The 25,918-nt window shown below is 41.8% G+C and overlaps 1 long non-coding RNA gene across 1 annotated transcript; it reads left to right on the top strand.

The window, feature by feature from the left end:
* LOC120530042 lies at window positions 1-25,148 on the top strand. The gene is made up of 3 exons (XR_005633889.1): window positions 1-63; window positions 211-512; window positions 24,864-25,148. It is a non-coding gene; the product is annotated as an uncharacterized LOC120530042 (long non-coding RNA).
* Window positions 25,149-25,918: the final 770 nt, after the last annotated feature.

Below are 25,918 nucleotides of genomic sequence, written 5' to 3'. Positions count from 1 at the left end.
AAAAAAAGGTTTTATCATCAAATTGCATTTGGAGCCAAGCGACCCTGTCTTTCAGATGTTGAGGTACCTTATATACCTTAATTTTATTCTATGTTAATTAGTGTTCTCTTATTTTAATTCTTACTTTTTCTCTTTCTTCATCATATAAAGCACTTTGAGCTACATTAACTGGATGATAATGTGCTATATAAATAATGTTTTTTGTTATAGCAAGCAGACAGGATGGGGCGGAGTCAAAACTGCATGGCTTCACGTTGCTGCAGGAGAAAAGGAAGAGAAGACGTTTAGTGATAGCACCCCCAAACCCCCCCATCTTGGCAGGTTATTGTGAGTACGTACCTTGGCAGAGCTCAGGAGGAGAACACCAGACACACACACACACATGACAACGTGGAATAAACCACCAAGTAGTGTGGCAGAGAGTGGAACTTTACTACTTTAGACTTTCAGATCTCAACTTTTATTTTGGCCCAAGCAGGTGAACAGCATGGATGAGCTTCTTGGGGTAGATGGTATGTTCTCATTGCAATTTTTCTTATATTCTAATGTGTAACACATAAAAAATGCATTACTTGATGTGATCAGATATTTGAATTGCATTCCTTTTTATCTTATCCTAATTTTAATCGTTATCAATCAATCAAATGTCTGAATCTTACTATGTAACAACTTGGAAAAGCATGAATGCTGTTTTTATTGTTTAATTAAATATTTCCAAGCAGAAAGTTTTGGTAATGACACATCTTAGTTCAAAAGTTTATCTAAACTACAGTGCAGGCCACAAAAGAGAAATTTATGCCTGTGGTTTGCACACTTTGTTTAAACTCGTTTGAGGTTTTCACAATATTTCCAGCTCAGCTCAATTTCCGGTCTAATCCACCTGTAAAAAGTTCAAATGTTAAATTTACTTTTGAAGGAATTCATTACCATCAGTCCATTTCTTCTTTTTTTTTGTTTTTAGTTGATTTCAATTAGAAGCAAATAACATTTCATGCAATCAAGTCAAACTTAACAAACCAAAATTCAATTCCCACCCAAGAGAAAGAGAGGAGAGCCAACAATTCGAGCAAACCTTCAAAAGCAACAAGGAAGGAAGGGTATCCTTTTCCCTGATATAGAAGCTTGTTCTAAAATGTTATTGGTTAGATCCTGCCATGTTTTAAGAAGTCTTGAACTGATCCTCTAAGTGAGAATTTGATTTTTTCCCACTTTCAAATAGTATCGGACGCCAGTTACCCACTGGCTTAAAAGAGGTGAGATGGGATTCTTCCAGTTGAGCAAGATAAGTCTACGTTCTAGTAGTGAGGTAAAGGCGATTACAGTCTGTTTGTCTTTCACCACTTTAAGCCCATCTGTGAGCCCACCAAACACAGCTGTTAGTGGGTTACAAGAGATTGGGACGCTAAGGCTGCCTGAAAGACATCCAATGGTTTTTGTCCAGAATGATGATAATTTGGTCCACACCCAAAACTTGTGTTCCAGTGAGGCTGGAGCTCAATTGCAATGTTCACAGGTTGAATCTTGCCCTGGATACATTTTGGAAAATTTTAAATGTGCTCAATAAAAGATTTTAATATTGGAACAATCTACACGAGAACAGAAGCTCACCAGTCCTATCCACTTATTTCTTCCATAAAAAAAACATCTAGTCAAGTTTTGAAAGTCCCTAAAATTTTACTGTCTACCACACTACTTGATCGCTTATTCCAAGTGTCTATTGTTCTTCTTTGTAATTAAAAAATTTTCTAATGTTTGTGCGAAATTTACCCTTAACAAGTTTCCAATTGTGTCCCCGTGTTCTTGATGAGCTCATTTTAAAATAACAGTCACGATCCACTGGACTAATTCCCTTCATAATTTCAACACTTCAATCAATGGTTCTAATTTTAACTTTTGTATTTTACTTTTGTGGCGGCACAATTGCGCAGTGGGTAGCGCTGCGGCCTCGCAGTTAGGAGACTCAGGTTTGCCTCCTGGGTCCTCCCTGTGTGGAGTTTACATGTTCTCCCTGTTTTCTGTGTGGGTTTCCTCCCACAGTCCAAAGACATGCAGGTTAGATGAATTGGTGCCCTGCCTGGGGTGGTGAGGCGGCCTTCTGCTGCTATGCACCTAAAATCTGGAATAGCCTGCCAATAGGAATTCGCCAGGCTGATACAGTAGAGCACTTTAAAACACTGCTGAAAACACATTACTTTAACATGGCCTTTTTATAACTTCACTTTAATCGTAATTTAACTTAATCCTGATACTCTATATGTTCAATTTCCTCATAATAACTATTCATGGTGGCTCTAAAATCGGTACTGACCCCTACTCTCTTTTCTGTTTCTTTTTCTGGTTTCTTTGTGGTGATGGTCTGCGCCACCTCCACCTACTCAAAGCTTCATGATGCTCCAACAATGATGGACGGATTAAAAGGCAGAAGTCTACGTGACCATCATCATCATCAAGTCCTTCCGTGAGAACCCTAAATCCAAAGAGGACTGTTTCATTTATGTTAGGTAGAATGCCCAGAGGGGACTGGGCAGTCTCATGGTCTGGAATCCCTACAGATTTTATTTTTCTCCAGCCGTCTGGAGTTTTTGTTTTTCTGTCCCCCCTGGCCATTGAACCTTACTCTTATTCGATGTTAATTAATGTTGATTTATTTTGTTTTATAATTGTGTCTTTCATTTTTCTATTCTTTAATATGTAAAGCACTTTGAGCTACTGTTTGTATAGAAATGTGCTATATAAATAAATGTTGTTGTTGTTGTTTTTCCTGCCTTGTGCCCTGTGTTGGTTGGGGTTGGCTCCAGCAGACCCCCGTCACCCTGTGACCCTGTAGTTAGAATATAGCGGGTTGGATGATGGATGGATAGATTTTACTTTTGTTTATAATCTGTGTTTTGTCCTTTGTTCGGTGTCCTTGAGTGTTTAAAAAGGTGCCTACAAATAAATAAAATGTATTATTATTATTAATAAATATCTTCATTTTTAAAAGTTTTAGTTAAAATTCAAAGTAAAACATACATCCATCCATTTTCCAACCTGCTGAATCCGAACACAGGGGTCAATAACAACATTTATTTATATAGCACATTTTCATACAAACAGTAGCTCAAAGTGCTTTACATATTAAAGAATAGAAAAATGAAAGACACAATAAGAAAACAAAATAAGTCAACATTAATTAACATCGAATAAGAGTAAGGTCCAATAGCCAGGGGGGACAGAAAAAACAAAAAAAGAATCCAGACGGCTGGAGAAAAAAATAAAATCTGTAGGGATTCCAGACCATGAGACCGCCCAGTCCCCTCTGGAGCCAATCCCAGGGCACAAGGCAGGAACCAATCCCAGGCAGGGTGCCAACCCACCACAGGACACTTTAGAATCACCAATCCACCATGTCTTTGGAAACCCACACAGACAATATGCAAACTCCACGCAGGGAGGACCCGGGAAGCGAACCCAGGTCTCCTAACTGCGAGGCAGCAGCGCTACCACTGTGCCACCGTCCCACCCCAAAGTAACACAGTTCACACAAAAAAGAAAATTAAAATAGCAAAAAAAAGAAAGTTTTTGTTAAGAAAAGTTCTCTTCAAAGCTTAAATCTTGTTACATTTCAACTCATTAGAAATCACTTCAATAAAAAGGTTTCTGAACGATTTCAAAATGACGGTCAGAAAACTGTATGCCATCCCATCTCTGAGTTGAAAATTGGTCTTTCAAGTCCCTGTTTACTGGGACCTGTTCTATACAACAACCGAAACAATTTACACAGTGTATCTCAGTTATAGCAAGAAAGTTCTATCTCTTACTAACTTCCATCCATCCATCCATTTCCTAACCCGCTGAATCCGAATACAGGGTGTCACAAGAACGAGACATGGACAGATAAAGAGTTGGGGCAGCCACCCGTATAATGTAGTATCCTGGCTGCAAAAGGTCGTTTTACCAAAACAATCAGCACTGAAGTGCATTCAACTGAGTCCAGTACAAGACTGAGGAAACAAAGGAAAAGGGGCAGGTTTTAAAGGGGAAGACAGGAAGTGAGGTCATATGGATTTGGCACGTGGTCTTCCACCATTGGTTCATAGCCGGACGTGACATCAGAGGGACTGGAGCTGGTGTGGCCGACTTCCATTGGCTCAGTCCCGGAAGTGATGTCAGGAGAGCCAGGTGAAACCCCCCGGGGATGGTCTACAGGCAAGGGAGAAAAAGAGTCAGTGCACTCTGCCACACCCCGGCATGCCTCCGAACTGCCTTCACTCAAGCCCTTTAGCTGCCTCCCATGCGCACGTGTGTGACAAGGGTCACAGGGAGCCAATCCCAGCCAACACAGGGCAGGAACCAATCCTGGGCAGGGTGCCAACCCACCGCAGGACACACACAAACTAGGGCCAATTTAGAATCGCCAATCCACCTAACCTGCATGTCTTTGGACTGTGGGAGGAAACCCACACAGACACGGGGAGAACATGCAAACTCCACGCAGGGAGGACCCGGGAAGCGAACCCGGGTCTCCTAACTGCGAGGCAGCAGCGCTACCACTGCGCCACCGTGCCGCCCTCTTACTAACTTATAGGGGGAAAAGGCCGTACCATTGTCTATTACCATGAAAGAAATTTATATTCTATTCAAATTAAGCAAACATTAATATGAGTTTAACTCAAAGCTTTAACTTTCCATGATTGGCTCTTACAGCGACAAAGAACTGAATAGACCTGCCATTACTGAGTGCCAAACATTATGGTGCCCAGACATGAAGGGACCATGTCAAAAAAAAAAAAAAGGCATTGTCATTTCTATGTGGTGTGACCGAAGTATATGCAAATCCCCTTAAATGAAAGTCTGCCATGTGCACTTTAATCACGATATCTGACATGTTTGATTGGAAATTTTAAACTGGAGAAGACAGGTCCATCCAGGACAAATGTGGCTTTGTCCCAAAACATTATGGAGGGCAGTGCATATAGTCTTTCTAAAAGAAACAGTCAGATAGTGTGCATTAAAAAAAAGGATGTGTGGTCGTTCCCAGGTTGGGAGATGTCAGCATGTCCTCCCCACCCCTAACCTGTTTTGGCATTCAGTGAGATGTGTTTGGGAATTGAGACCCATTGAAGTCGGAGAGTTTTAGATTACACTTTTCAGCCGTGCACATGTTACTGAGCAACTGTTTTGACAAGAATGTGTCACAGTGATGCGAAAGTCGAAGGAGCAGAGGAGTCGATGCGAAAATTTGTGTTGACACCGGTTTTTAGTTTCAGTGTTGGTAGAAGTCATTTCTCTTTATAAAAGTTACATTAAAGTTAAAAACAAACAGAAGTAAAATTTCAAAGCGCAATTATGGAAGATGATGGAGAATACACATTATGCTATGATGTACAGTGCTGTGAAAAGGTGCTTGCCTCTTCATGGTTTCTACTATTACTGTAAAAGAGTTAATGAATTCTTAACCTTTAAACATACTTGGGGGGTTAATGGAGCCCTGGATGCCAAATATTTTTTGCTGCACTTTTTAAGGAAACGTCACAATTCACCAAGAAAAAGTGAAATTTTAGTGGAACAAATATTTTTTTCATGCAAGGAGCATCACAATTACTGCAACACTGATCATTTTACACTCCGCCAATGAAATGTAAAAACTATAAAAAAAAACAAAAAAACAACTGCAACAATCTATTATTATATGTACAAGGTGCAACTGACACCATTGATGAAATTCAGTAAATCACCGAGCCAACTGCGCTTGAACTGGCTGCACGCAAACACACAGAGGCCAACGCTGATGCTTGCAGGCTTGTCTAGTGCAGCGGCTGAAGCCCAGAGACAGTGATGAGGATTCACTAGGAGGTGACAGTGGTCATGAGCCGGCTGTTCAATGAATGTACAGCACAGGCTGACCAGCTCCAGCATGCTGGCAAATTGCATTGGGAACTGACTATAGCCGGTTGAGGCGTTCAGCGAATGTACGTCACCCAATATACTTGGCCCTGGCATGCTGGCAAATTGCATTGGGAACTGACTATAACCGGTTGAGGCGTTCAGCGAATGTACGTCACCCAACATACTTGGCCCTGGCATGCTGGCAAATTGCATTGGGAACTGACTATAGCCGGTTGAGGCGTTCAGCGAATGTACGTCACCCAATATACTTGGCCCTGGCATGCTGGCAAATTGCATTGGGAACTGACTATAGCCGGTTGCGGTGTTCAATGAATGTGCGGCACGGACTGATCAGCACTGGCATGCTGGCAAATTGCATTGGGAACCGACTATAGCCAGTTGTGGCAGTTTAAGAGTTAAACTTATGTGGCACCTTATGCAGGGGTACTGGACTGTTGTGAAAGACCCAGTGATGCCCAATATTGACATATCATTTAATGCCAGGTGTGCTTGCCTTTTTCTTTCAGTTAAGTTCAAGATGATGACAAGTGGCAGGCCAACAGGCATCAATTTAAACTACCGCAGAAATTCTCAGCATTTCCTTGGCAGCTTTTCTGAAAATTTAACCTGGAAAAAGAAGATTAACTGAAATGTAAGAGCTCAAGAGTTCAAGAGGCATTCCACATGGAGTAGGGAGTGTGGAGTCGACCCACACTGTCACATACTCTGTCCCTTTAAATCGTGAGGAACCTTAGTGGCAGATTTTAATTAAAAGAGTCTGAGACGTCAATTGCTGGTGTTCTGCTGTTAATGGGAATTCAGATACAAAGTGTGGAGAAACTGGGGGAAAAAAAAAAAAGACTAGCCACAGATTAGCTAAATTTGGGACCGATATTGTTCCATTGTTCACTTAGACCTGTCGATCATCTCCTCTTAGTACTTTACTACAGAGTCTAGTCTTCATCATCACTTTAAAGCAGTAAATGACTCTCAGGTTAATTTGAACAGAGGCTATATATCTATTCACGTTCTCTTAGACTGAAGTGCAGCATTTGACACCATTGATCACGGTGTTTTTATAAATCGCCTTACACAATGGGTGGGCCTCTCCGGCAGTATCTTAAATTGGTTTCAGTATTATTTAACAAGTAGAAAATTCTCTGCTATTTGTGGTGATTGTACTTCGGAGATCCATGATAATGTATTATGGCGCACCACAAGGGTCTACAGTCTTCTGTGTTGGCTGCTTTGTTCAGTCTACATGCTTTCATTAGGCCAGATTATACTGAAACACAAGCTGACCTACTACAGCTATGCAGCTTTACGTATTGTGCAGAGCAGCCTGGACACAGACAGACAGACACCGATGGTTTCAAACCACACACACGTTTATTATACATACTTCTATTTAAAAATGCGCACAAAACCCAGTGCCCCTGAACCAAGCACCGTTAAGTCCAGGCCTTCCAACAATGCTCTCTCTCTCTGACCACCTCCACTCCTCTCCTCTGTGCTCTGTCCTCTTCCACCCGACTCCAGTTGACGAATGGAGGGAGGCAGCCCCTTTTATGTCCATCCAGACGTGCTCCAGGTGCCTCCAGATGAGCTTCCGGCGGCACTTCTTGGTGTGGCAGAAGTGCCGCATGAGCACCCAGAAGCACTCTGTTTGTCCCTGGTCTTTCTTCACCCAGCACCTCTGGGTGTGGCGGAAGTGCTGATGTCCAAGGCTTCTTTGGCGTCTGGGTGCCCCCTGGCGGTGACCATGGGCCCCCTATAGGGTTGAGCTTCCATGCTCCATTCCTCATACCAACCAGGGAGGCTGCCCTCTCGTGGTCCGGAGGAGGTGTAGTCCCTCTCCCGGTCTTTCCAGGCATCCCGGCTGGGTACCACCCGCAGCCGCTACAGTATGTATACTACCTGATGACCCTGCTACTCTTGGCTGTCTGGTTCAATTTATTATTAGTATTTCTGAGTGGATGAGTAGTAACTTTCTCAAACTAAATAAAGAAAAAAACAGAAATCTTAGTGATTGACAAATACAGTATGGACATAGTGAGGGTATTAGAAATAAACTTTATCCTTTAGATTTAAAAAGTCCAGACAAAGGTAAAGAATTTAGGTGTAGTCATGGACTCTGACCTAAACTTTATATCACATATTAACCAGATTACTAGGACTGTATTTTTTCACTTAAGGAGTGTAGCAAAAGATAGACCTCTTATAACATTTGAAGATGTTGAAAAATTAATTCACGCTTTTGTTTTTAGTCAACTAGATTACTGTTATGGACTCCTAATTGGTCTATCTAAAAAAGACATCAAACGGTTTCAGTGAGTGCAGTATGCAGCAGTTTAACCAGAAAAAGAAGATGTGAGCACATCATACCAGTCTTAGCATCGTTACATTGGCTACCCGTGTCATTTAGAACTGACTTTAAATTACTACTAATGGTGTTGTAATGGACAGCATGCAGGGACTAGCATCCCGGCCAGGAATTAATATTGATTCTTACCCGGCCCGGGAGGCCAGCGCAATGGGAGGACCAGTGGAGGTGAGCACTGATGACTATTTTCTCCCCCAATATGCCAGATGGCAGCCTCCCTGGGTTACGATTCCCACACAGACACTCACAGGGCATGCTGTTACCTGTAGTTCCAGGAGACAACCCTGTTGGGTTACACGGATGCCACCAGGGGGAGCTGATAGGACTCACAATCCCTTCTTTATGGGACTTCCAAATGAACTGGAAGTACTTCCATCAAGCTATGGCCTGGCACTAGAAGATCCATGATAAAAGAGACCAGTCAAGCCTCTTCCAGGTGAGTTGGAGTCACATGTGGAGGACGGACAAAGTTCACCTGGGAGGTGCGGAGGAGAAGAAAAGAATGATTTTGTTTATGTCATTTTTAGTGCCTTTGTATAAGGTATTCTTTTTGATAAACTGTTTTATTTATATCATGACTTGTGCCTGTGAGGCTATGTCTGGGGTTTGGACCCTAGTGGTCACAGTCTATAAAGCTTGCTCATAATCTTGCTCATCCCTATATTTTGGAATGCCTGTCCACCTCTACACTCCAAGTTGTAACCTTAGATCGTCTAACAGCTGTCTGCTTACAATTCCAAAAACCAAGTGGGACAGCATTTTGCTGTTATGCACCAAAAATCTGGAAAACTTTACCAATAGAATTTTTCCAGACTAATACTGTGGTGCATTTAAAAAATGCTAAAAATCCATTATTTTATCTTAATTAATTATCTTAATAGATTACATACTGTCACACACGGGCGGTTAGGAGGGAGTCCACAAGCTCAAAGGTGAGTGAAACATCGCGAGACACAGGGGTTGATTTGCCGTACTAACGGCTCTCTACACCTCGTAAGACAAAAAGAAGACAAATAAAACATACTGTACTTCCCGGTTCCAAGATGGTCACCCAGATGTCACTTCTGGCACCTTCCAATGACGATACCTCCAGCTCCTTTCTAACTAAGTCAGAGGTGTTGAACTCCGGTCCTGGAGGGCTGCAATGGCTGCAGGTTTTCATTCTAACCACCTTCTTAATTAGTGACCTGTTTTTGCTTCTAATTAACTTCTTTTGCCTTCATTTTAATGAACCCCTTAGTCCTTTCTTTTTCCTTAATTAGCAGCAAAACAATACTGAGATACAAAACAAGCAAACAGGTGACCAGCTAACCACATTATCTGAACATAAAGAAAGGTGAGGGTCCCCATCAGATTGATCTCTCAGATCAATAATCAGAAATAGAAAATCAACAGTTTTGGAAATGTCTGCAGCGGCAGAATGAGAGCAGCAGCAAGCCGTGGAATTAAAAAATTTAATTTAACTTAAATAGTTTAATTAACAGCAAGAATTGGCTTCTCATTAAGGAAATGGTCGGAGTGAAATTGGTTGGAGTTTGAGCCCCCATTTAGGTGGTCATCTGTTGGCTCCTTTCACATCTCATTTCTGTTTGGCTGCCATTTAATGAAGAAACAAATAAATCAAGAGGACTGAACCCTGAGAAACAGGGCCATGAAAATGAAGGGAAAAGGAGTTAATTAGCAGTGAAAACTTGTCAATTGTTAGAATGAAAACCTGCAGCCACTGCAGCCCTCCAGACCTGGAGTTCAACACCCGTGAACTAAGGGGTCTGAATCAAGTTAATTAAAAGTAAGGCAAAAGAAGCTGATTAGCAGCAAAAACAGGTCACTAATTAAGAAGGTGGTTAGAATGAAAACCTGCAGCCACTGCTGCCCTCCAGGACCAGTTTGAAACCCCTGATTTAAGTGTACCTATGTTAGGTAGAATGCCCAGGGTGGAGTGAGGGTTTTGGGCTGGCTGGTCTTTTGGCCTAGGAACCCTTGAAGAATTTTTTTTTCTCCAGCTTAAGAGGAGTTTTTTCTTTTTCCTTTTTTTTTCTGTTTCTGCTATCTCTCACGGCCTTCTGACCTTATCACCGAACTCATCTTTAGAGACTTACATTATCATATTGAATAATAGGGTGCCTTGCCCCCTGTTCGCTTCACAACTGGGAATGCGCTACGTGCCAGCCACTTCATGTCTCTGCCACTTACGTATGTGGATTTCACTTTCACCAACAAATCTTTTAATTCTCGCGGATAGGCCTCTTTATTGGGAAGAAACTCTACTTTTCCCTGATGGCAACACAAATTAGATGATCTACAGTTGTATTTGAAAGTTTGTGAACCCTTTAGAATTTTCTATATTTCTGCATAAATATGACCTAAAATATCATCAGATTTTCACTCAAGTCCTAAAAGTAGATAAAGAGAAACTAGTTAAGCAAATGAGACAAAATATTATACTTGGAAGCAAATGAGACAAAATATTATACTTGGTCATTTATTTATTAAGGAAAATGATCGAATATTACATATTTGTGAGTGGCATGTATGTGAACCTTTGCTTTCAGTATCTGGTGTGACCCCATTTTGCAGTAATAACTGCAATTAAACGTTTCCAGTAACTTTTGATCATTCCTGCACACCGGCTTGGAGGAATTTTAGCCCATTCCTCTGTACAGAACAGCTTCAACTCTGGGATGTTGGTGGGTTTCCTCACATGAACTGCTCGCTTCAGGTCCTTCCACAACATTTCGATTGGATTCAGGTCAGGACTTTGACTTGGCCATTCCAAAACATTGACTTTATTCTTCTTTAACCATTCTTTGGTAGGACGACTTGTGTGCTTAGGGTCGTTGGAATGCAGTGTTTTCCTTTCTCCAAACTTAACACTTTTCATTTAAACCAAAAAGTTCTGTTTTGGTTTCATCCGTCCACAAAACATTCTTCCAATAGCCTTCTGGTTTCTCCACGTGATCTTCAGCAAACTGCAGACGAGCAGCAATGTTTTTTTTGGAGAGCGGTGGCTTTCTCCTTGCAACCCTGCCATGCACACCATTGTTGTTCAGTGTTCTCCTGATGGTGGACTCATGAACATGAACATTAGCCAATGTCAGAGAGGCCTTCAGATCCTTAGAAGTTACCCTGGGGTCCTTTGTGACCTCGCCGACTATTACACGCCTTGCTCTTGGAGTGATCTTTGTTGGTCGACCACTCCTGGGGCCTCATGTATAAACGGTGCGTACGCACAGAAATGTTGCGTAAGAACTTTTCCACGTTCAAATCGCGATGTATAAAACCTACACTTGGCGTAAAGCCACGCACTTTTCCACGGTACCTCATGCCTTGTCGTACACAAGTTCTTTGCTCGGTTTTGCAAACTGGCAGCACCCAGCGTCAAAGCAATGGTACTGTTCTTGTGTGATTACTCATTATTTTCATGACGCGGCTTTATAAATACACAGAAACTCACCGCATATTGTTTATTAGTGTAATGCATCTGATTGTAATTAACTCGTAACAATATAATGGTCCAGGGAACAGCCATAGTATTCCAAATACCATAACTGCTTTAGCGTTGTTACTCTCACTTCTCCTTCTTCTTCTTCTTCTTCTTCTTCTTCTTCTTCTTCTTTCAGCTCCTCCCGTTAGGAGTTGCCACAGCGGATCATCTTTTTCCATATTTCTCTCACTGCACCACTCGGAGTATTTATATCACTGTATCTGAGTGTGAATCACAGCAGCAGCTGATCGGAAAGAGAATTATCGGTATACAGCTTAAGCACACGCTGTCTCTGCCACGGCAAAACGTTTCAAAGCCTTTCCTGTACGGACCTCGCGGTTCAGAAACAGTTTCATCCCAAGAACTTTAAATGCACTCAATCAATTGCTCCTTGTAGAACTGTTAGTACTTATAAGTACAATCACCCCACTGTAAACTTGCACTACAGTTATAATATCGCACAACCTGAGCCACTTTATAAAGCGTGTATTTACATATGATGACGATATCATTTTTAAGGTGAAATGCAGCAAAATATGTTTGTTAAATTATACAGATAAAACTTTAACTTCATTTAAATAATCTATATTCTTCACTGGGAGTGTCGTGAAGGATAGAATAATTAAACATGTACTACGAAGATATTTCAATGTTCTTTAAACGTTTTGAAGAATCGGTGCTAAGCTTAACTTCTATTACAGAGCTGATTGTATGGCGATCCAGTTACTTGGGGAAAGAAAAGCAAGGACTGCAGTGACGGCTACGCCAATATATATTGAATATAACACAGAAAGAGAAAATAACGACACAGCTAAAACGCAGCGACAAATTTGGCAAAAGTTAAATGCTTGTGTCATGAGCACGAGGCGGCTAGTGTCTGCAACATACGTGGCCATCCACCGTGCATAAGATACTTTACTGACATTGGCGGGCGAAGGAGCCACCGATTCTTCCTCTGCCCAGTGCCACCACAAGCCTAGAGCCGCCCCTGAGTACTGCTGCAATAAATTATTTCATCGAAGTGAAACACATGTTTAATAACGAGCTTTAACTCCTATCATCATGAAAATGACATCATGTATACATCTCAGTATTTTAGTTATTCAGAGAGCTGTAATATCACAAATGTAATGGACTCTGTGTCAAGTTGGAGGAAGAGAGCCTGTTTAAGAAGCAAGTAGTGATTCACACACATAGATCACATACGAGTAGAAGATCAAATACAAAACAAAGCATTTAACGTGCTACTTTAATTACGATGTGATTTGAGAAACTGGTTAATTAAACGATTTTAAGATGAAGTTTATGATGTTCTACTTTAATGACAAAATAAACTACGTGATTAAAGTGGAAATGTCGAGGTTGAAGTTGACATTTTGTGCTTTTTCCCCACCATGTGGCTTTTTTCTCTGTACCCTAATAAGCTTTCATATGACACTCAGACAGTGGGCTTACAACTCGGCTTTTCACGGCGACTTTGATATATGACTTCTTTTTTATTTCCGGCACTGTGTGATTTGTGAATGTGAGCTTTCAAGTTTCTCCAACACTCTATGTCACTCGATCAACTTCCTTTTGTTGATTATACCGCGGTTTATTTGAACAAATAGTATGTTTTTCCTTTGCCTCCACTTTGTATTCGCTGAAATTCTTATATTTTCCCCTGTGCTTTTCCCATTGTCTTTCCACAGAAGGCTGCGCTTAAGGGCGATTTATATTGATTTGCATATTCAAATAGGCGTAATTCTGGGAGGATTTGGGCGTTACATAATGCGTGCACGAGCGTTAGTTTTCACGCTGATCGGGATTTATGTAGTGGAAGAACGTGGAAGTTGGATTACGCACAGATTCCTGCATCTGGATTTTTCTGTGCGTAAGCACATTTCGGCTTTTGTGCTTATGCCATGTTATAGTGCGAGTTCCTCCATTTGTACACAATCTGTCTGACTGTGGATTGGTGGAGTCCAAACTCTTTAGAGATGGTTTTGTAACCTTTTCCAGCCTGATGAGCATCAACAACTCTTTTTGTGAGGTCCTCAGAAATCTCCTTTTTTCATGCCATGATACACTTTCACAAATGTGTGTTGTGAAGAGCAGACTTTGATAGATCCTGTTCTTTAAATGACACAGGGTGCCCACTCACACCTGATTGGCATCCCATTGATTAAAAACACCGGACTCGAATTTCACTTTCAAACTAATTAATCATCCTAGAGGTTCACATACTTTTGCCCCTCACAAATATGTAATATGTGATCATTGCCCTCAATAAATAAATGACCAAGTATAATATTTTTGTCTCATTTTTTAACTGCTTTCTCTTTATCTACTTTTAGGACTTGAGTGAAAATCTGATGATGTTTTAGGTCATATTTATGCAGAAATATAGAAAATTCTAAAGGGTTCAGAAACTTTCAAGCACAACTACACAAGTGTCCGATTTAAAGTTTAAATCCGATAAATATATTCAATCTCTTTTCGCTGTTCCATTATTTCACCGAGTAATAATTTCCATTTGTTTGCGCTAATGTGATCTTTACTATCATTTTTTAGAGACTTTTGAATTTTCGTACTTCCATTATCTCTAACCTGCTCTGCATGTGTATCGCACCCAAGTTTTTGAATTCTTTATGACGTTCTGCTTTGTCATCTACTCTTTGTCTTTTATTTCTGGCCCTGGGTGTGGTTAAATCTCATGGCACAAAGACTCGTCTCACGGGACGTGAAAGTATCTCACTGAAAAAGTCAAGTTTCATCCCAGAATTTTTTTATTATAACTGAGAAATGGCTCTTGTTTAGAAAGTGGACGCCACTTGGTTGTTTCGAATGGACGCCACTTGGTTCTTTCACAATAATTAAGATTAGGTATATAAGTAGATTTCACATTTCTGTTATCATTTTAGCCCTAAAAGAGTGACTTAACATCAGGAACCTATTTCATTGACCTTAAGGTTTGGGCGAGGAGAAGGCCGTCTCAAGTGGCGTCCACTTTCTGAACAAGATCCCAGAGACAAAAGTCTTCTACTAGTTATATACGGTTAGGTCCATAAATATTTGGACAGAGACCACTTTTTTTTAATTTTGGTTCTGTACATTACCACAATGAATTTTAAATGACACAACTCAGATGCAGTTGAAGTGCAGACTTTCAGCTTTAATTCAGTGGGTTGAACAAAACGATTGCATAAAAATGTGAGACAACTAAAGCATTTTTGAACACAATCCCTTCATTTCAGGGGCTCAAAAGTAATTGGACAATTGACTCAAAGGCTATTTCATGGGCAAGAGTGTTCAAGTCCATCATTATGTCATTATCAATTAAGCAGATAAAAGGCCTGGAGTTGATTTGAGGTGTGGTGTTTGCATGTGGAAGATTTTGCTGTGAACAGACAACATGCGGTCAAAGGAGCTCTCCATTCATGCAGGTGAAAGAAGCCATCCTTAAGCTGCGAAAACAGAAAAAAACCAATCCAAGAAATAGCTACAATGTTACGAGTGGCAAAATCTACAGTTTGGTACATCCTGAGAAAGAAAGCAAGCACTGGTGAACTCAGCAACGCAAAAAGACCTGGACGTCCACGGAAGACAACAGTGGTGGATGATCACAGAATCATTTCCATGGTGAAGAGAAACCCCTTCACAACAGCAAACCAAGTGAACAACACTCTCCAGGGCTTGGTCGGCGTATCGATATCCAAGTCTACCATAAAGAGAAGACTGCATGAAAGTAAATCCAGAGGGTGCACTGCAAGGTGCAAGCCACTCATAAGCCTCAAGAATAGAAAGGAGAGATTGGACTTTGCTCAAGAACATCTAAAAAAGCCAACACATTCTTTGGCAGATGAAACCAAGATCAACCTCTACCAGAATGATGGCAAGAAAAAAGTATGGAGAAGGCGTGGAACAGCTCATTATCCAAAGCATACCACATCATCTGTAAAACACGGTGGAGTCAGACAGTGTGATGGCTTGGGCGTGCATGGCTGCCAGTGGCACTGGGACACTAGTGTTTATTGATGATGTGACACAGGAGAGAAGCAGCCAAATGAATTCTGTGGTGTTCAGAAACGTACTGTCTGCTCAAATCCAGCTAAATGACGTCAAACTGATTGGGCGGAGGGCGTTTCATGATACAGATGGACAATGACCCAAAACATACAGCCAAAGCAACCCAGGAGTTTATTACAGCAAAGAAGTGGAAAATTCTTGAATGGCCAAGTCAGTCACCTGATCTTAACCCAACTGAACATGAAGTTCACTTGTTGAAGACTAAACTTCAGACAGAAAGGCCCAGAAACAAACAGCAACTGAAAGCCGCTGCAGTAAAGGCCTGGCAGAGCATTAAAAAGGAGGAAATCCAGCATCTGGTGATGTCCAGGAGTTCAAGACTTCAGGCTGGCATTGCCAGCAAAGGGTTTTCAACCAAGTATTAGAAATGAACATTTTATTTCCAGTTATTTAATTTGTCCAATTACTTTTGAGCCCCTGAAATGAAGGGATTGTGTTAAAATAATACTTTAGTTGCCTCACATTTTTATTCAATCTTTTTGTGCAACCCACTGAATTAAAGCTGAAAGTCTGCACTTCAACTGCATCTGAGTTGTTTCATTTAAAATTCATTGTGGTAATGTACAGAACTAAAATTAGAAAAAAGTTGTCTCTGTCCAAATATTTATGGACCTAACTGTATCTGTTTTATATGATCATATAGATTCATTTGTTTTTCTTTCTATGTTACTTATCCTTTAATATTATTGCCTAATCTTATGTACTTTTCTTTTCTTGTAACTTTCTCTTTGACATCTTGTAAAGCACTTCTTTGTTTAAAAATGTGCCATAGAAATAAGTGTTGTTGTTGTTGATCCGCTGCTAGCACGGTACACTGAAATTGGCTGTTAAGTCTGTTGAGCATAATACCTGCATTCTGAAAATTTCAACATAAATAAAATACAGAATGACAGCTAAAATGCGCATTTGCTTTTGCATAACTAATGAGCTTAACAAGCCTTTCTGGCTCTGAGTAATAGTAGGCATTACAACATTTGAGCTGAAAAGACATGAACTACAAAGAACCTTTAAGTCATAAATAATCCTCAGTCTCATTACTTAATATTTCACTGGATGGGAGCTCTTCCAAATCCCCAAAATGTTTTATTTCTTTTTCCAACTAACTAAAATGCAAATTCTATTTTTATTGGCCAATGTGTATGGGAGTAGAGCTTGGATCACTGATTCCTAGCAGGTATTCACTAATTGCCAACTATGTTGACACCATGACATGATTAATGACTTCACTGCTGCCTGGACACACAGCGAGATGTTAGAACGTTTCTTTGCTAACAGGCACTAGGATTAAGGGTCTCTGCGTTTCATCCAGACATGACACAGTAACAGGCCGTCTGGTTCACAACTGTCAGCTTCCTTCGCCCTCTCCTCAGTTTTGTTACATTTTGTTTATAGATTACAGAGAATGGGCAGACCCCTGCGCAGCGGGCTGACTGTGACTTACAGGACATAAAAAATAAAGACAGGTGACATGCCAAAGAAAACAGCGAGAAAACAGAAGTCATAATAAACAGCCGGCTCATAATGGTATCTCCAGTGACAATGGCTTTGCAGGGAAATGTTCATTTAGTTCACTTACTTGATTGTGGGGGGCATTCTTACAGTTTTTTTTTCTCCCTACGTTATAAAATTTTGACAATACATTTAATAAGGGGCACCACTGAGTCCTCCCAAACCCCAGACAAAACCATACCAAGACAGTCCCAGGTGCAAATAAACGTTTTTTTTGTGTTCACCAAGTACCTTTTTACAGTCCAGTTCACAATATTCCTTCTTCTCCTTAAGTGAACTTCGCCCCTCAGGACTGGATGGCTTCCTTTAATATTGGATCTGTGAGTAGTTCTGGATCCAGGACATACCCCGATGGTAGCACTTCCGGGTCAAATCAAAGCTCACTTGAAACAGGGAGTGTTGGTGGCACCCAAAGACACCAAGAGGGTTGTCCCTCAGGACTACAAATCCCATGAATCCCTGTGGGTGTCCATACTGGGTCCAAGCCAGCAGAGCACTGCCATCTATTGTACTGGGGGAGGAGCTGCTCTTGAAAAACCCCCCCAAGTCCATCTATTAATCTTTCCCCCCAAGCTGGAATAATAAAAACTGGAATAATAAATAATATGTCTCCTCTCGTCATGTCCTTCCATTATGGCTTCCTGGCCGGGCAAGGATCTACCATCCACCATGGTGCTTACAAAGTCAGTGTAAAGCCAGTCGTTAATTTACAGTCATATAAAAAATTTTGGAAACCCCTCTCAGCCTGCATAATAATTGACTCTCATATCAACAAAAAAGATAACAGTGGTATGTTTTTCATTTCCTAAGAACATCTGAGTACTGGGCTGTTTTCCAAACAAAGATTTTTAGAGACGCAGTATTTAGTCTTATGAAATTAAATCAAATGTGAAAAACTGGCTGTGCACTAATGTGGGTCCCCTTGAAATTTTACTGATTTGAATGCCTGTCACTGCTCAATGCTGATTACTTGCAACACCAAATTGGTTGGATGAGCTCGTTAAGCCTTGAACTTCATAGACAGGGGTGTCCAATCATGAGTGGTCAAAGGTATTTAAGGTGGTCAGTTGCAAGTTGTGCTTCCCTTTGATTCTCCTCTGAAGAGTGACAGACAGCATGGGATCCTCAAAGCAACTCTCAAAAGATCTGAAAACAAAGATTGTTGAGTCTCATGGTTTAGGGGAAGGCTACAAAAAGCGATCTCAGAGGTTTAAACTGTCAGTTTCAACTGTAAGGAATGGAATCAGGAAATGGAAGGCCACAGGCACAGTTGCTTTTAAACCCAGCAGGTCTGGCAGGCCAGGAAAACTCCAGGAGCGCACATGTGCAGGATTGTGAGAATGTTACGGACAACCCACAGATCACCTCCAAAGACCTGCAAGAACATCTCACTGCAGATGGTGTATCTGTACATCGTTCTACAATTCAGTGCAGTTTGTACAAAGAACATCTGTATGGCAGGGTGATGAGAAAGAAGCCCTTTCTGCACTCACGCCACAAACGGAGTCGCTTGTTGTATGCCAATGCTCATTTAGACAAGCCAGATTCATTTTGGAACAAAGTGCTTTGGACTGATGAGACACAAATTCAGTTATTTGGTCATAACAAAAAGCACTTTGCATGGCGGAAGAAGAACACCTCATTCCAAGAAAAACACCTGCTACCTACTGTCAAATTTGGTGGAGGTCCCATCATGCTGTGGGGCTACTTGAGGGACTGGGGCCCTTGTTAAAGTCGAGGGTCGGATGAATTCAACCCAATATCAACAATTCTTCAGGATAATGTTCAATCATCAGTCACAAAGTTGAAGTTTTGCAGGGGTTGGATGTTCCAATAAGACAATGACCCAAAACACAGTTCGAAATGTACAAAGGCATTCATGCAGAGGGAGAAGTACAATGTTCTGGAATGGCCGTCACAGTCCCCTGACTTGAATATCATCGAAAATCTATGGGATGATTTGAAGCAGGCTGTCCATGCTTGGCAGCCATCAAATTGAACTGAACTGGAGAGATTTTGTATGGAAGAATGGTCAGAAATACCTCCATCCAGAATCCAGACACTCATCAAAGGCTACAGGGGGCTTCTAGAGGCTGTTAGATTTGAAAAAGGAGGCTCAACTAAGTATTGATGTCATATCTCTGTTGGGGGGCCCAAATTTATCCACCTGTCTAATTTTGTTATGCATATTGCAGATTTTCTGTTATTCCAATAAACGTAATGTCACTGTTGAAATATTAGAAGGAAGTTACTACTTTGAAAGCTCAGTCAATGATCAACAAAAATCCAAAGAATGAAGAGGAGTTCCCAGACTTTTTCATATGACTGCGCATCATAATTTAGAAGTCATAAGAATTAAAAAAAAAAGAGAAGGTCATCAAGCTGAACACAGTTAGTTAATGTTGAAATATGTAATGTATCCAAAATAATGAAGTTTCAAAATTTAGCCTAGACCTCTCTAGGTAAATTAATATTTGTATATGCATTTTATGTGCTACAGCCTCACATGACAGCATTCAGGGTTCAAACCCAAATAGACTATTAAAAATCCTGGTTCCATATTGGCACTTTATGGGTCTTTACTGCGTTGTGTGGTACCTCATAGAACCATTGCTTGACCAAGCACACCATTTCAATCTTGGGAATGGTTCTTTATGCATGAAGCTGGTTCTTTGGGCTTGGAAAAACGTCGTATGTATAGAAAATCTTGAAATCTTTAATGTATGGAAGGCTACAGAAAACAAATGGATTAAGAAAACCAGGACTTAGCCTGTTCTTGGATGTATGCAGTCCTTTTCAAATCGTGAGCTTCTCACAAATCTAGTCATAGTTATTCACTGTATGAAGCCTGTTACAGATTGTCACGCACGCGCGAGTAGGAGGCCGCGGATTGATTCGATAACACCTGGGAAACCATTCGCCGCCAGGGAATGGCGGGGATTAACTTTCTCCCTCTGCTTCCTCGTAGAAAGAAAGACCTTCCTGCACCATAGGCTTGGATTGACCGCAGTGCGGTACTTCCGCCCTTCCTCCGCCATCTTGCCCTGACGTCATCCTTCCCATCCTCCCTTGCGGTCCTTCCCAGCATTCCTCCACTTCCGGCTCCACCCCAATAAAATGGCCGCGACGCCAGGAGTCGGCGTCGCGCATTATGAACTGTGTGTTTATAATTTTGACCGGTGTTTTTTTGTTGTGTACAATATACGGGGCCGGAAACCCCAACCCTTATTGCTGTCTCCTCGGTCCTTCACAAGATGTAAATAAATAAATGGATCTTTCTGGAACTTTCATGTGGATGGGTCTTCCCAAAATGGTCTCCCTTTCTGCATTGCTCTGAAGAACCACTCTGATTCCTTTATTTTGAAGAGTGTGTTTACTGTCTTTGTTAGGTTTGCATATTCTCCATTAATCTCCCTGTGGTTTCTTGTAGGTGGGCCTAAAACTAATTTGATTCAGGATCATCATGGGCCCACAGTAGGTCTAAAAGAGCTGAGCCTTTTCAGGTTAAGAAAAGGAAGATTTAGAGGTGGCATGACTGAAGTGCTTCCAATTATTAAAGGAACTACCCAGATAGAGGTGTCATTTCCCATTTGCAACCCGTTGAACGGAGCTCCATGGAACGACCACTTCTTTTGACAACCTGAAAAGAGCTTCTTGTTTTTGTTATTGTGCCCAACTGGCTATTTTCTTTGACGACTAAGGGGGTGATCATCTGGTTGGTGCCCCAACTTTTCAATGTTGTCCATTATCATAAGGACATGCATATAGTTGGGCAGTGGTGGGATTGCTGCCATATGAAGTCCCTGGTTTCTCTATGGAGTTTGTTCGTTCTTAATGCGCCAACTATCCAAGTTTTCCTCCTTCATCACCAAATTCAAGCATGTTTGGGGAATTGCCATTTTCAAATTGACTGTGGGTACATTAGTGGGACCTACAATTTACTGATGCCTGGTATCTTCTTTGCTTCTGATTCATGCCAAGACTGGTTCTGGCCCCTGATAACCCTTGTGAGGGATGGCACATGTCCTTACCCAGCCGGGACACCCTCAGAATGGAAGTAGAGCATACATAAGGCATTATCTCCCCTGGTGTGCTAGATGGCAGCCCCCCTGGGTTCCAACAGTGCCTCAAATTCCCAAAGGATATCATGGGACATGGAGTTGTTTGACTCAGCCCCGTTGGGTTCTGGGGGTTCTGTTAGGGGGTGATGCAGGGACTAAGAAGCCCAATTTCATCGGGCTTCTACAAGTGCTTCTTGAAAACCAGAGGTAATCCTGAGTGGAAGATAAATGGAGCTGCCTACCCCACAAAGACTAGCCAGAGTCAGGTGGTGGATGTCAAAACTTAATGGAGGAGGAGTGGAGATGGAAGAAGAAAGAAAGAAAGAGAACTTGAGACACAAGACAAGGGAAAGAAAAAATTGTGCTTTATTGTGCTTTGTGGGTACTGTGCTGGGTGCTGGTGGGAAACGCTTTTCGCTTGGGAAAAGCATTTCCCACTGAAGTAAGAGCCTTGTGCCTGTGTCTGTCTGTGCCAGGTTTGGACAGTTCTTGTTGCCCCCTGCAGGCCACATCCCTGACTTGGAAACAGTGGGCTTAGGAATGTCATGTTTTAATGCTATAATGTTGCAAGAGTTATAGAAATTCCTTGTTTTCCTGTCTTATGCGATCGCTGTATTCTGCCATAACACTACCCAATGTTCAGATGTTTTCATAAGTTACTAACAGCCTTATCTTTGTCAAATCATCTGCATGTGCACCTGGTATTTGTGTTCTTTCTGTCATTTATCAGTATACACAGTCTTTATTTGTTACTGTAGGACTTCGTCACATGCTGTTTGCTATCATAACTGCTGGTTTTTTTTAGCTTTATCAGTGATGCAGGCTCTTCATAGACAAAACACAACCTGAGCACAACATCTTTCAAACAGATCTGTCTTTCACCTGGTGTAAGACATCATGCACTGAATAAGCTGTGTACTGTAAGGAACATTTTTGCTTTTATTTTTTCGTTTGAAGTTTTATCTTCCCCTGCTGCCTGGCAAAGGGTAGAAAACACAATTCTGCAGGGTTTATGTAATGACCCTCTGGACCATCACTGAAGACCAAGTAAGGAGACAAAAGAGGAAGATACACATTGGAAAAGCTGTGGGACCAGATGGAGTCAGTCTTTGAGTTTTTAAGGCCTGTGCTGACCAACTTTTGGGGTGTCCTCTGTCACCTGTTCAGTCTGTCCCTAAGGCTTCAGAAAGTGTCACTGCTGTGGAAAACATCTTGCATGGTTCCTGTTCCAAAGAAGACAGGCGTCTCTTCATCTAATTACTACACTTCAGTCTCCCGTCATGAAGACCTTTGAGAGGCTGGTCCTGGACTATATGAGTCCTCTTGCGGTAGACCACCAGGACACACACCAGTTTATGTATCAGACAAAGACTGGAGCAGAAGATGTAATTATCTATCTGCTCCACAAGGCTGGACAAAGCACTGTGAGGATCATGTGTTTTGATTTCTCCAGCGCCTTCAATACAATCCAGCCATCCCTGTTAAGGGGTCACCTCAGAGATCTGCAGGTGGATGAGCCTGTGGGGTCCTGATAATGGCAGGTTCTAGAGGCGAAGCTGCCATTGTGCCATTTAATTCCAGCCATCCCCTCACCCTATAATACCTTCACTCGTCTAAACACTAAACACTACAAAAACTTTTGATTGATGTGCTGCGTACTTGAGCTGCCACAATTCATATGTTGTGACTTGCCCGTTTTTCTTTGAAGCAAGTTACTGACATTCGACAGGAAAAGATGAGCCCTGTGCCGAGCCTGCGTTTTGTTGAGCCGCTGTGGAGACTGGCCCGGACACAGACAGGCAGACACGTTCATGTCACCCACAAACACGTTTATTTACACTATATACAGTTCAAGGTGCACCACAAACCCCCAAAATCCCCAAAGTCCTGGCGACACAATGCCTTTTATAGACTGCCTCCTTCTCTCTTCTCCAGCTCAGTCCACTCCACTCCCGACTCTCGCCCTGAATGAAGGGAGGCGACCCCTTTTATTATCACCCGGATGTGCTCCAGGTGGGTTCCGGCAATCTTCCACGGACACACCCCCGTGTGGCGGAAGTGCCGGCTGCATCCCCGGAAGCACTCGGGGTGTCCCTGCTCCTCTTCCCCTCAGCACTTCCTGGTGTGGCGGAAGTGCTGAGGTCCAGGGCTCCAAAGGCGACCACAGGCCCCTACAGGGTGGAGCTTCAAAGCTCTGTACCTGTGGCCTCCAAAGGAACCAGGGTGGTCGCCCCCAGATGGTCTGGGGAAGGCGCAAACCCTACTCTGGTCCTCCTGGGTGTCCCGGCTGGGTCCCCACCCCAGCCACCTCTGACACCGCCTTCATGCATGCACACTTTGCACGACCGACGTGAACTGGGCCTGGATAATGGGGTATCAGTCAGGCAGACCACAGCTTGTGAGACAGAAGGACTGTGTGAGCAACACTGGAGCACCACCAGGAACAGGCCTGTGTGCTTTTCTCTTCATTCGTTACACCTCCGACTGTAAATAGCAGGTCAGGTCACCAGAAGAAATTTTATATATGATTCTGCACTTATGGGGTGTATTGATAAGGGGGATGAGACAAAGGAGAGGAGTCTGGGGGAGAACTACTGCCTGCAACTTCACATCAGCAACATTAAGGAACTGCTTATTGACTTTCACCACACCAAAGAGCCTCCATGTCCGGTCCTTATTCAGATTATGGATGTAGAGGTAGTCTACTCCTACAAATACTTGGAGGTTCACATCAACTGGTCTTGGAACACAGAGGAGCTAGAGAAGAAAGGGCAAAGCAGGTTCTTTTTCTTAGGAGACTGTATTAATTTAATATGAATAGTGACATCCTTCACATCTTCTACAACTATGTGATGTGGCATGCTTGGCTGATGACATCACTTCAAAAGAGGCCCACCAAATTAATAAGCCAATTGAAAGGGCAGGCTCAGATATAGGATGCTTTCTGGAACCCTGGGAGCAGGGCCAGTACCAGCATTAAGGTGAATTAGGCATTCGCAGATCATAAGGGGGATAAACCCAGCCACTTGGGTTAGCTAATCTAGGCCTAGGACACAAAATAACCGAGAGCTGGCACAGCCCGGGAGGTCATACAGGAGGGAAGAACAAAAGGAAAACTGAGTGCCATTGTGACACACAAACACTGAGGACTTTCAGCCAGCAAATTATTCAGCCGAAGTGTGTTAGGAAATACGGGGGCTTCCTTTACACCAAAAGCAATATGTCTGCATAATGCCTCACTGGGACTGGACCTGCCAAGTCAGAAGTTTTCTTTTTCTTTCTTTTTAATTTTCTTGCTTTATAGTCATTCTGGTGTGTGTTCAGACCAAAGTGTCTGTATATTGATTAATTTATTTACTCATTCACTTATCATAAATGTGTGCTTAGGAGACAGTTTATGGGCTTGAAAATAAATGTTTCTCAGCCAAGCCAAGGGGTGGCACTGTCCAGTAATACTCGCTCCTCTTTTCTCTCTGCATACCCTCAACAGAAGCTGCCACCTAATGATGTAATTTCAACCAATCAAGATCCCGCCTCCAGATGACATCACTTCTGGCACCAGTTCCGCAAGCTTCCTCCTCTTCCTGTCTCCTACCTGCCATCTTACTTACATATATCATTTCTGTTTTGAACTCCCTGTCTGTAAAAACATAATTTTGTTTTAGTTTGCATCTTTTGAAGGATACAGAGTGCAAAATCATCCAACCTTTAAGCTTGATCCTAACTCTTATTGCAATGTATTTATTTATTTAAAGAGCTTCTGTAAAAAAGGCAAATCTATCTATCTATCTATCTATCTATCTATCTATCTATCTATCTATCTATCTATCTATCTATCTATCTATCTATCTATCTATCTATCTATCTATCTGTTATATAGTGCCTTTCACATCTATCTATCTATCTATCTATTATATAGTGCCTTTCACGTCTATCTATCTATCTATCTATCTATCTATTATATAGTGCATTTCCTATCTATCTATCTATCTATCTATCTATCTATCTATCTATCTATCTATCTATCTATCTATCTATCTATCTATCTATTAATAGTGCCTTTCCAATCTATCTATCTATCTATCTATCTATCTATCTATCTATCCAATGGGAAAATTTGTATGCATAAAGCAGCAGAAACATAAAACCTAAATATACAGACAAACAGTAAAAGTAATTCAATCGAATAAAAATAAATAAATAAATGGCAATACTCTAAAAATGCTGTCTTGAGTTGGGCAGGATGGACACCCAGGTTATCCGTCTCTATTTCCCTGGCTAAGGGATTAAGGATGTTGAGGGAATGCTGACTGAGGTTCACCCTGAAGTTCCTGGACTTCTCATCTTGCATCCTGGTCAAGATGCTTTGACAGGTTTACTTTATATGCCATAAGACATCAGGCCACCATAGTCCTGTATTTTTTCTTCCCTAACCCTTCAATGAAACTTTTAGCCTGAGAAATCCTACATGTTAGCATTTTACTCCCAGAAAAAAATGTATATCAAAATCCACACCAATCAAGCATATATTTTTCTCTCATCTGG

The sequence above is a fragment of the Polypterus senegalus genome, chromosome 5 (assembly GCF_016835505.1).
Source record: "Polypterus senegalus isolate Bchr_013 chromosome 5, ASM1683550v1, whole genome shotgun sequence".
NCBI lineage: Eukaryota > Metazoa > Chordata > Cladistia > Polypteriformes > Polypteridae > Polypterus > Polypterus senegalus.
The sequence above is the reverse complement of the archived record's forward strand: the minus strand, read 5'-3'. Positions and strand labels throughout refer to the sequence as shown.